This window comes from Ranitomeya variabilis, chromosome 3 (assembly GCF_051348905.1).
Source record: "Ranitomeya variabilis isolate aRanVar5 chromosome 3, aRanVar5.hap1, whole genome shotgun sequence".
Lineage (NCBI taxonomy): Eukaryota > Metazoa > Chordata > Amphibia > Anura > Dendrobatidae > Ranitomeya > Ranitomeya variabilis.
The window spans coordinates 486,198,237-486,211,014 of NC_135234.1; the positions used below are offsets into that span (position 1 = coordinate 486,198,237).

At 46.9% G+C, this 12,778-nt stretch overlaps 1 protein-coding gene across 1 annotated transcript in view; it reads left to right on the forward strand.

Moving 5' to 3' along the window:
* The first annotated feature begins 873 nt into the window (after nucleotides 1-873).
* GEMIN8 (gem nuclear organelle associated protein 8) overlaps nucleotides 874-12,778 on the forward strand; it is a 41,436-nt gene continuing 29,531 nt past the window's right edge. Inside the window, exon 1 of the mRNA XM_077296763.1 lies at nucleotides 874-976. The gene's annotated coding sequence lies outside the window, so the exon portion shown is untranslated. The remainder of the gene's footprint in view (nucleotides 977-12,778) is intronic.

Here is a 12,778-nt window from a genome sequence, read left to right on the forward strand (position 1 = left end):
GGGGAAAAATCTGCACGGAATCCGCAGCGGATTAAAAAAAAAGGACCATGTCACTTCTTTGTGCGTTTCTGCACCCTTCCATAAGGGTATGTGCACATGTTGCGATTCTCTGCGGATCCGCAGTGTATTTTGCAGTGCAGAAACGGTGCAGATCCGCAATTGATTTACAGTACAATGTAAATCAATGAGAAAAAAAAAATGCTGTGCACACTTTGCGGGAAATCCGCTGCGGAAACGCTGCGGTTTTCAAGAAATAGCATGTCAATTCTTTTTTGTGAATCTGCAGCGTTTTTGTACCCAATCCATTATAGAAAACCGCAGGGGTAAAAACCGCAGCAAATCCGCAAAAAACCGCTGCGGAACCGCACAAAAAAACGCAGGTGTGTTTTCTGCCAGGAAAGGCAGAATCTGCACCAGAAATTCCTAAGCCTAATCCACAATGTGTGCACATAGCCTCATAGGAAAAAGGAGGGGAAAAAGCACATAAAATCCGCACAGAATCCGCAGGAAAAACGTGCAGATTCTGACCTGTGTTTTCCACCAAGCATCCGCACAGAAAACTCCAAAGGCAAATCCGCAACGTGTGCACGTAGCCCAAATGTCACCTGTACAATGTATGGGACACGGTGAACCCCGACGGTTCAACCAACAGTCACCTGCGGACATGTGCTGCGTCCATAGCCCTGCCAATTCCTGACCCTGTGCACATAAAGCCGGAGGCACTGGCAGCGTCCTGTGATGGAGGAGGAGCTGACACCGCGTCCTCCCGGCTCACACAGACACACAGCGCTGCTCTCCCTCCTCCCATCTGACACTGATCTGTGGGGTCGGGTCCTACTCCTGCTGCATCAGCTCTGCTCCGACATCACGGACGACACGTGACTGATCACGGACGACACGTGACTGATCACGTGCTCTTGACGTCATGAAAGGTCCTTTACTTCCCGGATGTAGCCGCCTAGCCGGCTCCAGCATGGTATGTATGTGCTGCGGTCCCTGCTGCCCTGCGCCGCTCCTGAGGTACGGCGGCCGCATTGCTCTGCGCTCCTCCGCACACACGGTAGGGCGGCTGCAGTGCCTGGCGGGGAGCAGGGTGTGCGGCGCCTTGTGTCAGTGACCAGCTGCAGTCTGTGTCTGTGCTGCGGATTTCCTGCAGAGTTTACCCTAAGGTCAAGTTCACACGTCCGGGACTTGCTGTGGATTCCGCACAAGGCTGCAGCAATCTATAGTGCTATACGGGTAGCGGGAGTTTCTGCATCCCATTCACACAGTGAAGAAAATAATGCTGCGTTCTTGTTCGGACTTCACCATAGTCAAAGCTTTGTAATAGAGTAGGGAGAACTCGTTAGTAACCTGCGGATTCACTCACAAAGCCGCTGAAGAAACTTCCCGCCATGTGTGACCGCGGCCCAGAGTTAATGAATATGATTGCAGTGCAAGAAATCCAGTGGGGCGCGCCCCCCGGCCTGTGCAGTCCCGTGGGGCGCGCCCTCCGGCCTGTGCAGTCCCGTGGGGCGCGCCCTCCGGCCTGTGCAGTCCCGTGGGGCGCGCCCTCCGGCCTGTGCAGTCCCGTGGGGCGCGCCCTCCGGCCTGTGCAGTCCCGTGGGGCGCGCCCTCCGGCCTGTGCAGTCCCGTGGGGCGCGCCCTCCGGCCTGTGCAGTCCCGTGGGGCGCGCCCTCCGGCCTGTGCAGTCCCGTGGGGCGCGCCCTCCGGCCTGTGCAGTCCCGTGGGGCGCGCCCTCCGGCCTGTGCAGTCCCGTGGGGCGCGCCCTCCGGCCTGTGCAGTCCCGTGGGGCGCGCCCTCCGGCCTGTGCAGTCCCGTGGGGCGCGCCCTCCGGCCTGTGCAGTCCCGTGGGGCGCGCCCTCCGGCCTGTGCAGTCCCGTGGGGCGCGCCCTCCGGCCTGTGCAGTCCCGTGGGGCGCGCCCTCCGGCCTGTGCAGTCCCGTGCGGTGCGCCCGGCCGGGAGTTAAATAGTGGTTGTCTCTTCTAGCTCTTTTAGCGTTCGCTCCCAACCTGGTTATAGATTGCATTGCACTCGCACCGATGTTACTCAGTGAGGCCGTGCTCATCTGTGAGGTTTTTGTCTCCGCTGGAATCTGTCTGAGGAAAAAAATCTCAGCATGCTGCTTATGGCCGTGTATATCAGACGAGACTCGCCAATGCAAGTCAATGGAGGCGGGGGGGGGGGGGGGGGGGGAATGGACCACACATATGCCGTCCAATTTTTACTCAGAAATCTCATAGAAATAAAATAGGAAGCTATAGATATCCTGCAAATAAGTCACACCCCTACATATTATACACTTTCACCCTTTAGTGCCTTTGATGTGGCGTCAAAGGGTGTTTAACCTGGTGTAACATCATAAATAAAACGTGGGGTCTCCCCTATTTTTGATAACCATCAAAGGTAAAGCAGACAGGTGCGGGCTGATATTACTAACCCAGGAAGTAGAATGAGAAAAAAACAAATATTTAAAAATAAGGCTGGGATCACACACAGCGAGATATGGCCGAGTCTCGCAGGTTAAAACCAAGCTCTGGCACCGGCACTCCAGAGCGGAGCGTGCGGCCGCATAGCAATACATGGAGCCGCACGCTCCGCTCTGGAGTGCCGGTGCCAGAGCTTGGTTTTAACCTGCGAGACTCGGCCGTATCTCGCTGTAGTGTGACTCCGGCCTAACTCTCTGACACTTTCCCTGGTTCACCAATGTATTAAAAAAAAAAAAAAAAAAAAAAAAAGCAGGTTCGCCATAGTCCAGAGATGAAAACCTGAAAATCATTAAAGAGAGAGAAAAAAAACACCAATTTATTAGAAACCGAAGTTCCCACACTGGTCCGACATAGTCAAGCGCTTCCCACGACGTTCCTCAATTCCAATGGTCAAAGGCTATGGAACCTCATTCTGAGACTCAACAGGCTTTGAGCAGCAGCCACTCCCGCTGTTCTCCGCAAGCCCTGACGATTATGATGAGCGGTGACGTCCGAGATGTCACTGACATCACCGATCATCAGTCGCCACATGTCACGGAGCGCAGCTGGAGCTGGGAGTGGACTAGAAGGCCGGGATCACACTTAACGTATGGTCATCTGTGTGTAATGCATGTGCAATGCGATGATGCGATTTTCTCGCACCTATGTATCCGTATGACATGCATATGGTGTTACATTGCTCCCTGATTTTCCCCATTGAATTTAATGGCTCAATGGGCTGAAATAAGGAAAATGTGTGCGTGTTTATTGCAAGCTAGACAAATGGTCCGTGTGATGTCTGCGTTTTTCTCGCACCCATAGGTTTGCATTGGCGAGTCTCGGTGACAATGGCAGCATGCTGCGATTTTACATGCACGTACAATACGCCGGAGAAAAAATACGGTGATGTGATGTGACGTAGATTAACAGTGGTCTGAGTGCTATGCGATGTTTTCTCACATAGCACTCATCCGTATTCTATGCTAGTGTGACCCCAGCTGAACTCTAGTGCTACCTATAGAAAGTAGAAATCCTAAAAGTCAATATTGACCCTTAAATGAGCCTCATCACATGACTTGGGATAAAAGCCAAAATCTCAATTTGCAGACTCTGTGTTTCGGGGTACTGTCCCTCGTCAGTGCAAAGTGTGAGATCTGGTTTTGCTGGGTAAGAGGTGTCTGACTGGATCCAAGGAGTAACATTTCTTCTTGCGGAGAGTGACATGTCCTTTATTTGAACAAATGGCACAGACTCCTTTATTGACTCTATACTAACCAAAAACGGTTATACTCACCTTACGCCCAATCTACTGAAGCAGATGTCCCCTGTAAAATAATTCAAATAATAACCATATTCCTCACCTGTCCGCCAAGAAGATAATATTCCAATTGTCCCACGACAGGTCTAGCTTTGCTATATATAGATGGCAGGCTGCATTGTTGCATGATGCAACTATACAGCCTGCCATTCAGCAGAGACACTGAGCTGCCTGTGCTTGCTCAGTGTCTCATGGTGATGTGCTAAAGTTGAGCAGAGTTCATATCCAATGAACTCCTTTGACTTCACAGACGTCACCGAGAGAGTGAGAAAGCTCTCATGCGGTGCCATCAGAAAGGTCATCGGAATTCAGCGCTGACTTCATTGGCGCTGAAGTCTGATGACCTTACTGCTGGGAGAAAGCTGTCAGAGAAGGAGCCAGCTGGTCTTGTGCATGCTATGCCCCATCTGAGAAGATGAGTGGTGCCGGAGCGAGCCGTAGTGAAGAAGTGGCATGTCACTGAAACAGCTTACAGTTTTTCCTTCTCTTTTGCCGAGACTTACATCTTTTTAGGGCTTCATTCCACACAGCTGTATGATGACTTTTTTTGTGTGGGTCGAGTTGTAGTTTTGAGTGACTCCATTAATTTTATCATACAGTGTACTGGAAAAATCAGAAAAAAAAATCCAAAATGCAGTTAAATTGTGGGTGGGATGGGGGAAGCCTGCAATTCAGACATTTTGGGGGGGTGTATTTTTATTTTTTAGGTTTTCACTGTGTGTTTAACTATGACCTGGCAGCTTGATTTTTCAGGTCAGTCCGATTACAGGCACATCAAATGTGTTGTTTTTTTTAATAATTATTGTAGTTGTGAAAAAAAATTCTCACACGATTGATCTCTTTGAGGATTTTTTTTTATTTGTTTTGTAGGGCAAGCTGATGGGTTTTACATCCATGTGTCATCAGTGTGACACATATTGGTGCCTGGGAAAAACAGTAGAGTTTGCTGTTCCCAGGCGCCGGTACTGAAGACTGCTCTGATGATTGATACATGTTCAGCACCCGCTTTGTACATTGTGGGTAAAATAATTTGAATTAAAAAAAGCGTGGGCTCCTGAGTAATTTTATAAACCAGCAAAGGGAAAGCCCACAGCTGGGGCCTGATCTTGTTAATTTGTGAAAGGGGACAGTGTCCCAAAAGGTTCCCAGGCTATTTGTAACAGCTCACAGCTGTTTACTTAGCCTTTACTGCTTAGTTTATGGGGGAACCCAGAAAAAAATGACAGTCCCCTTATAAATTCAAACCAGCAAAGGCTAAACAGAAAGCTGTGGGTTAATATTAATAGCATGGGAAGGGGCCAGGGATATTGGCCCCTCTCAGGCTAACAACCTCTGCCACTCCAGAATGGCGCATCCATGAGATGCACCAAATTTGATGCTTAGCCTTGCTCTACTCACTTGCTGTGGTGCGGTGGCAAGTGGGGTAATAGGGTTGTTGATGTCAGCTGTTTTAAAGGCTTCTGACATCAAGCCCAAGGGTTAGTAATGTAGAGGCGCGTATAAGATGCCCCCATTGCTAAGGCTAGGTTCACATTGCGTTAGGGCAATCCGTTTAGCGCTAGCGGATTGCGCTAACGCAATGTTTATTTAGGGGCCGCGTTCAGGGGTCGCGTTAACGTCCCCGCTCTCGCAGATCCCCGCAAGCAGCGTCCGAGGCGCGTCACAGAAGAACGGCACATCACTAGCGCAAGCCGAAAAAGGCACGCGCTAGTGATGCGCTGCAGGCAAAATTTACATTGCTGTCAATGGGTGCGCTAATGGACCCGTTGCACGGCGTCAATTGCGACATTTTCGCCGTGCAACGCTGTCCGTTAGCGATCACCCACTAACGCAATGTGAACCTAGCCTAATCACATAATGCCATTGTAAAAAAAACACTGCAAGAATATAGTCCTTTTAACCGCTTAACGACCAGAGTTGGTATTGATTTTGCATTTTCATTTTTTGCTCCCCTTCTTTCCAGAGCCATAACTTTTTTTGGGTCAATATGGCCATGTGAGGGCTTGTTTTTTGCGGAACAAGTTGTACTTTTGAACGACATATTGGTTTTATCATGTCGTGTACTCGAAAGCGGGAAAAAAATTCCAAGTGCGGTGAAATTGCAAAAAAAATAGTGCAATCCTACACTTGTTTTTTTTTTTAATTTTTGTACTAGGCTCACTAAATGCTAAAACTGACCTGCCATTATGATTCTCCAGGTCATTATGAGTTCATAGACACCTAACATGTCTAGATTTTTTTTTTATCTAACTGGTGAAAAAAAAATACCAAACTTTAAAAATAAAAAAATTGTGCCATTTTCCCATACCCGTAGTATCTCAATTTTTTGTGATCTCGGGTTGGGTGAGGACTTATTTTTTGTACACTGATCTGACGTTTTTAATTTTACCATTTTGGTGCGGATACGATCTTTTGATCACCCGTTATTGCATTTTAATGCAATGTCGCGGCGACCAAAAAACATAAGTCTGGCGTTTTGACTTTTTTTTCTCGCTGCGCTGTTTAACAATCAGGTTAATCCTTTTTTTTTTTATTGATAGATCGGGCGATTCTGAACGCAGATACCAAATATGTGTATGATTGATTTTTTTTTTTTTTTAAATTGTTTTATTTCGAATGGGGTGAAAGGGGGGTGATTTGAACTTTTATATTTTTAAAAACTTTTTGTTTTTACTTTTGGCATGCTTCAATCGTCGCCATGAGCTGCCATAACCTGATCGACTCTGCTACATACAGGCGATGATCAGATCACCTATATGTAGTTGTTACTCACTTGCCATGAGCGCTGACCACCAGGTGGCGTTTATAGCAAGCCGGCAGTGACAACCATAGAGGTCTCCAGGAGACCTCCTGTTGTCATTCCAACCCATCGGTGACCCGCGATCACATGACGGGGGTCACCGGTGGGCGGACTTCCGGCATTATTGCCGAAAAAGCATGTTAAATGTCGCTGTCAGCCTTTGACAGCGGCATTTAACGGGTTACTAGCCACGGGTGTTTTCCGGAAACATGTCAGCTGTTCAAAGCAGCTGACATGTACCGGGAAAGATGTGGCCTCACCGCCAGAGCCCACATCATAGGAAGGGAGTCCGACATTGCGTAAATGTACATCCGATGTCGGAAAGGGTTTAATTGAAAGAAAGACACAAGACTCCGTTATATGAAATAACCACTACCCGCCCTCTTTTTTTTTTTCCATTTATTACTGTGAAAATGTAAATAATAAAAAAATATTCCTCACCTGTATGACAAGAAACCACTTTTCAAATGAAGTCCAGCTCTGCTACATCTGGATTACATGGCAGAGCAGTGGCTTGATGCAACTGCTCAGTGATGAAACCAGGCTACACTGAGCTGAGCTTGGGAAGCAGTTTCAGTGATGAGTGGTAACGTCATAGAGGTTACCGCCGGTCACTGCCAGCTGTTCCCACTCTCAGTTCAGTAGGAGCCGGCCAATGTACTGCGGTAACCTTCATTACGTCACTGCTAGCACCATGAGAAAAATGAACAGCTGGCAGTGATTCTATGAAGTTACCGCTCGTCACTGAAGCTGCGCCCCAAGCTCAGCATGTTCTGGATTAATTTCTGAGCAGTCACATCATGTCAGCCATGTAATCCAGATGTAGCAGAGCTGGACTTCTTCGTTTAACAAATAGATTGTCATCGGACAGGTGAGGAATATGTTTTTTTTTTTAATTTTTACAGTAATGGTAAAAAGGGGGTGGGGAGTTATTTCAGATATGGAGTCTGTGTCTTTCTCTCAGTTAAAGGACTTTATTCTTGCTGTGTATTTTTTACAGCTGTGTATTTTTTTACACTATGACTATGGGGGTTAGTAATGGGGGCATCTTATAGACACCTCTCCATTACTAATCCCTGGGCTTGATGGCAGCGGTCGTACAACAGCTGACATTAACCCCAACCCTATTATCCCACATGCCACCGAACCAGGGCAAATGAGAAGAGCGAGGCTAAGCACCGAAGTTTCTTCATTTCTGGGGTAACTGAGGGCTGATGTTGTTAGCCTGGGAGAAGGTTCCAATATCCCTCTTTCCTCCTTCTAAGGCTATTAATACCAACCCATAGCTGTATTTTAAGCCTTTGCTGGTTTGAATTTCTAGGGGGACCCTACGTCATTTTTTCTGGGGTCCACCGTAAACTTACCAGTAAAGCCTTAGCAAACAGCTGTGAGATGTTAATAGCCTGGGAAGCTTTTGGGATATTAGTATCATTTAGTAACATTAACCCCCAGCCGTGGAATTTCCTCTGCTGGTTTTGGCCCACGTCATTTTAAAAAAAATTATTTTACACACGATGTACACAGCAGGTGCTGAATACAACTCCCATCGTTGTCGCCTGTTCGTGCTGATCTTGGGGAGACAAGGCGACAATGATCCAAGCTGTCTTCAGCCTGGGAACAGCGCAAACTGTACCGCTGTTCTCAGGCACCGGTGTGTGGCACACGGATGCCACACGTATGTAACATACGGACACGGATAACTGCGGTACTGGTTACTCCAGTACCGGAATTATCAGGATGTGTAAAAGAGCTCTAAAATGGCCTCCCATAAAATTGTCCCTTAAAGTCACGTGCACACATTTAGTATTTGGTGAGGTTTTACCTCAGTATTTATAAGCCAAAACCAGGAGTGGAACAATCAGAGGGAAAGTGTAATAGAAACACGTCACCACTTCAGTATTTATCACCCACTCCTGGTTTTGGCTTCTAAATACTGAGGTAAAAAACTCACCAAATACTGAAAGTGTGAACGTGGCCTCATAGTAGAGAATACTATATTGACCACGACTAGGAGAAAGAGGCTGATGGACGTGAATTCATGCATTTTCTAGCGATGGGTGATTGAACCTAATTAAAGTGCACGCTGCCGAGAGCTTTTCTCAGTTCACTACTACTCTGACACCTACGGCAAAATATGCTTTGTGAAATCATGGTGAGGCCATAGACAAACTGTTGTTTTGTCTGGAAGAACTATCTAATGGGCCTTCAAGGACTTTCATTGGCTAAAAGATTGACCAGGTGTAATCCTGTCTGATCCTATTGTGATCTCCATATTAGGTGGATTCGTTTTCTCCCGAGAACGATGATTTTTAAGCTAATTTCACCAACAAACGTGTGCCTGTTTATTGAGTGATAGCCGATGGCCTCTTTAGTCAGACGAGCACTTGGGAAATGAGTGTTCTGAGGCCTATGAAGTGCATCGCAACTCCCAGGTGGCTATGTATGTATGAATCAGAAGTGAGAGAACGAGTATATTCAATCACCAACATTTTCAGTCCTGAAGCAAATTGCAGTGTGGGAGAAAGCTATATTTGGTAGATTTGTTTCTTTGTAGGATTATGTGCTTTGCTAGAGCCGAGCCACATGACGTTCTTCTTAGTACAATACAAGCCATGTGGTAATGCTTCCTTGTTCCAGCAGATGGTGCTAGAGAACAAATGACATGATCAGTGTTGCCCACACCCAGTATAAAGCATCCCCATAGATCTGTAGGTCCAGTGTACACCCCCCAGCAGTTATATAATTGTTAGGACCCCGCTCCTGGACAGGAGAATAAGTTATTAGATTCACCAGAATTATAGCTTGAATTCGCTTTTTTAATGAGACATTTGGATGGACTGTTTTCTAGCTAAAACCAGATCTACACTGACCTTGTGCAATAATGTCTCAGCCAAGATTGTGTTAGCGGAAATTTGGAGCTATTGGTGCTATGTTTGCTAATGATTTTGTCTTAGATAACTCAGAGGCCCACATTAGGGGACCCTGCTTTAGCAGGACGGATGAGAAGTCTTTATGCCTAACTCAGTTGAAATGCAATGAAATGTTGATGGATGTGTGATCCCTGGTTTCTTTTTCCTCCATTAACGATATTATACACATCCTGGGTAGATTCTATGGGTGCTCTCCTCTTCGGTACTGATGGTAGGCGTACACTTAATTCAATTGTACCTCTTTGTGAAACTTAGTATAGTGAAAGCTACAGATTGAGTTGACAGGTAACCTGTCAGTGAGCTACTTTCGATGGGGAGTTAGTAAGGGTATGTGTCCACGTTCAGGAAACGCTGCGTTTTTGACGCAGCGTTGAGCCGCAGCGTCAAAAACGCAGCGTCCAGATGTTACAGCATAGTGGAGGGGATTTAATGAAATCCCGTCTCCACTGTGCATTAAAAAACGCATGCGTTTTTCCCACAAACGCACATGCGTTGCATTTTTTCAGAACGCAGCATGTTGCTACAATGAGCAAAACACGCAGGAACACCGCAGGTGACCTGCCAGTGACCTCAGGTGCATTTTTGGTCAGGATTTTACCTGCATAAAATCCTGACCAAAGCCTGAAGCAAACCTGAACGTGGACACATACCCTAACTCTGTTATCTGTTTTATTTTTCTTTAACTCCTCTCTGTACTGGTTTATGACCAGATCACATTTGATCTGAATGGAATTCTCCGATCCTTACTGAATCGTGCAGATTTAACAGGTGATTTTTAAAAAGAGTTGTCCACTATTGGGCAACTGCAGTTGAATCAGTTCAGGACCCTATATAAACTGTGTATACTCACTTCCTTTTCCCGAGCTTGACGTGAGTGGACACTTGTCAGCTGCAGCCTTCACTATTTCTTGCACTTATCTTTTCCCCCTGGCAATGGATCGGAGGTTGCTTCGTCTTACATTCTCTTCTCATGATTTTATAAGCCTTATCTTCCTCTTGTATCACCTACATTTTTACATCTCCTGCCTTTTTCTATTCTGTTTTTTTAGTGTTCTGCATCTAGACTTTCATTATTGTATTTTCTGTACATGATTATGGAGGTGGCAGCATCGTTGTTCCATATAGGCTTTACAGCATGTGCTATGAAAATCTGTAGTTAAAGGGAACCTGTCACCCTGTTTTTTCCGTATGAGATAAAAATACCGTTAAATAGGGCCTGAGCTGTGCGTTACAATAGTGTATTTTGTGGACCCTGATTCCCCACCTATGCTGCCGAAATACGTTACCAAAGTCGCCGTTTTCGCCTGTCAATCAGGCTGGTCTGGTCAGATGGGCGTGGTGACATTGCTGTTTCTTCCCCCAGATCTTGCTTATTTTTCCGTTGGTGGCGTAGTGGTTTGCGCATGCCCAAGTGCCGAATCCACTGCATAGGTGTGGAAAAAGAGCGCGATCTGCGCTATTCCCCTGGTGATCGGTGGGGGCGGCCATCTTCCTGTGGCCGCGCGTGCGCAGATGGAGCGCTCTGCTGCCCGGGGCTTCAGGAAAATGGCTGCAGGATGCCGCGCGTGCGCAGATGGAGATCGCGGCGGCCATTTTCCTGAAGCAGAGTTCGCATCTCGGCTTCAGAAAAATGGCCGCCGCGATCTCCATCTGCGCACGCGCGGCATCCTGCAGCCATTTTCCTGAAGCCTCGGGCAGCAGAGCGCTCCATCTGCGCACGCGCGGCCACAGGAAGATGGCCGCCCTCACCGATCACCAGGGGAATAGTGCAGATCGCGCTCTTTTTCCACACCTATGCAGTGGATTCGGCACTTGGGCATGTGCAAACCACTACGCCACCAACGGAAAAATAAGCAAGATCTGGGGGAAGAAACAGCGATGTCACCACGCCCATCTGACCAGACCAGCCTGATTGACAGGCGAAAACGGCGACTTTGGTAACGTATTTCGGCAGCATAGGTGGGGAATCGGGGTCCACAAAATACACTATTGTAATGCACAGTTCAGGCCCTATTTAACGGTATTTTTATCTCATACGGAAAAAACGGGGTGACAGGTTCCCTTTAAGATGTTCATTGCTTAACCTGAAAGTCAATAGAACATTTCTATCTACTGTTAATGATAGTGTAAATAGCCACATCTTATCCAAAAGGAAAAAGCACCCTTCTGCAGGCAGCTGTATAGGGGTTCTGTCCTCTCATCAGTGCAGAGTAGTACTGGTTGCTTGGAGTAACAGCCTTTGATAGATATATAAACAGTGAACCCAAAACCGCTATCTGCAGATGGGTGTCTCTTCCTTTTGGGGAAGTCACTGGTTCTGTTAAATATCCTAAATCCCCCATACAGAATAGATAACAGTTTGCTGAATGATCTGTAAAGAGGAATGCTCAGCTCTCCCAGACTCATCTGGTGGCAGCTTATCTTGCGTAGAGGAAAAAAAGGGGGGCATCAGCAGTCCATAACTGGACATGCCAGAACCTTATCTTCCTAACCATCACCAGTCAAGGGAGAGTCTGGAGACTCCCATATACATTAGATTGACAGTCGAACACACACATCAGTGGGTTCAACCAACTTTAGTCTAATATGAATGGGAGGTCTTAAAGCAGACCTTTCACCAGCTGAGTTTAGCTATGTCACATTACAAACCCTTCTACCAGCTCTCCACTTACAGCACTGTCAGCTCTACTGTACTGCCCCTTTCCCTATAATACCTGTCTGGAGATGAGTCACACCTATATCAGTTGTGATAAGGACAACTTGTAGATCACAGAGATTGCGATCAACAACAGGCTACTCATGTGTGAGATGTAATTACACCCTGTTTTGATCTCACTGCAGAGCAATTTTATGGTGCTGTGAGCACAATAGATAAATTTCTGCACAGGTTCTCTGGGGAACATGCAGTATAGCACAGCTGACAGTGCTATGAGAGGAGGAGAGCAGATAGAAGGGTTTTTAAGGTGACACAACTAAACTCAGCTGCATTTTCTAATCATGCAGGAGATCAGAGATGTTATTGGGTTGAAACTGTAGAGATACAGGGTCAGTGGGTGCTCTCGTCCGCTGGCTCGGCTGTCTTTAGAAAGACTGCATGGACCAAGGCTCATACCACTGAATTTCAGCGTTCTCTCCCTGTGGGCAGAACACTACTCAGACAACACAGGGTAAAGGTAAAACTGTGGCAATAATTTATTGAACCACCAATACACAATAGCATATAGAACAGTCCCAGCAAAAATCCAAGATGGTACAAAATACA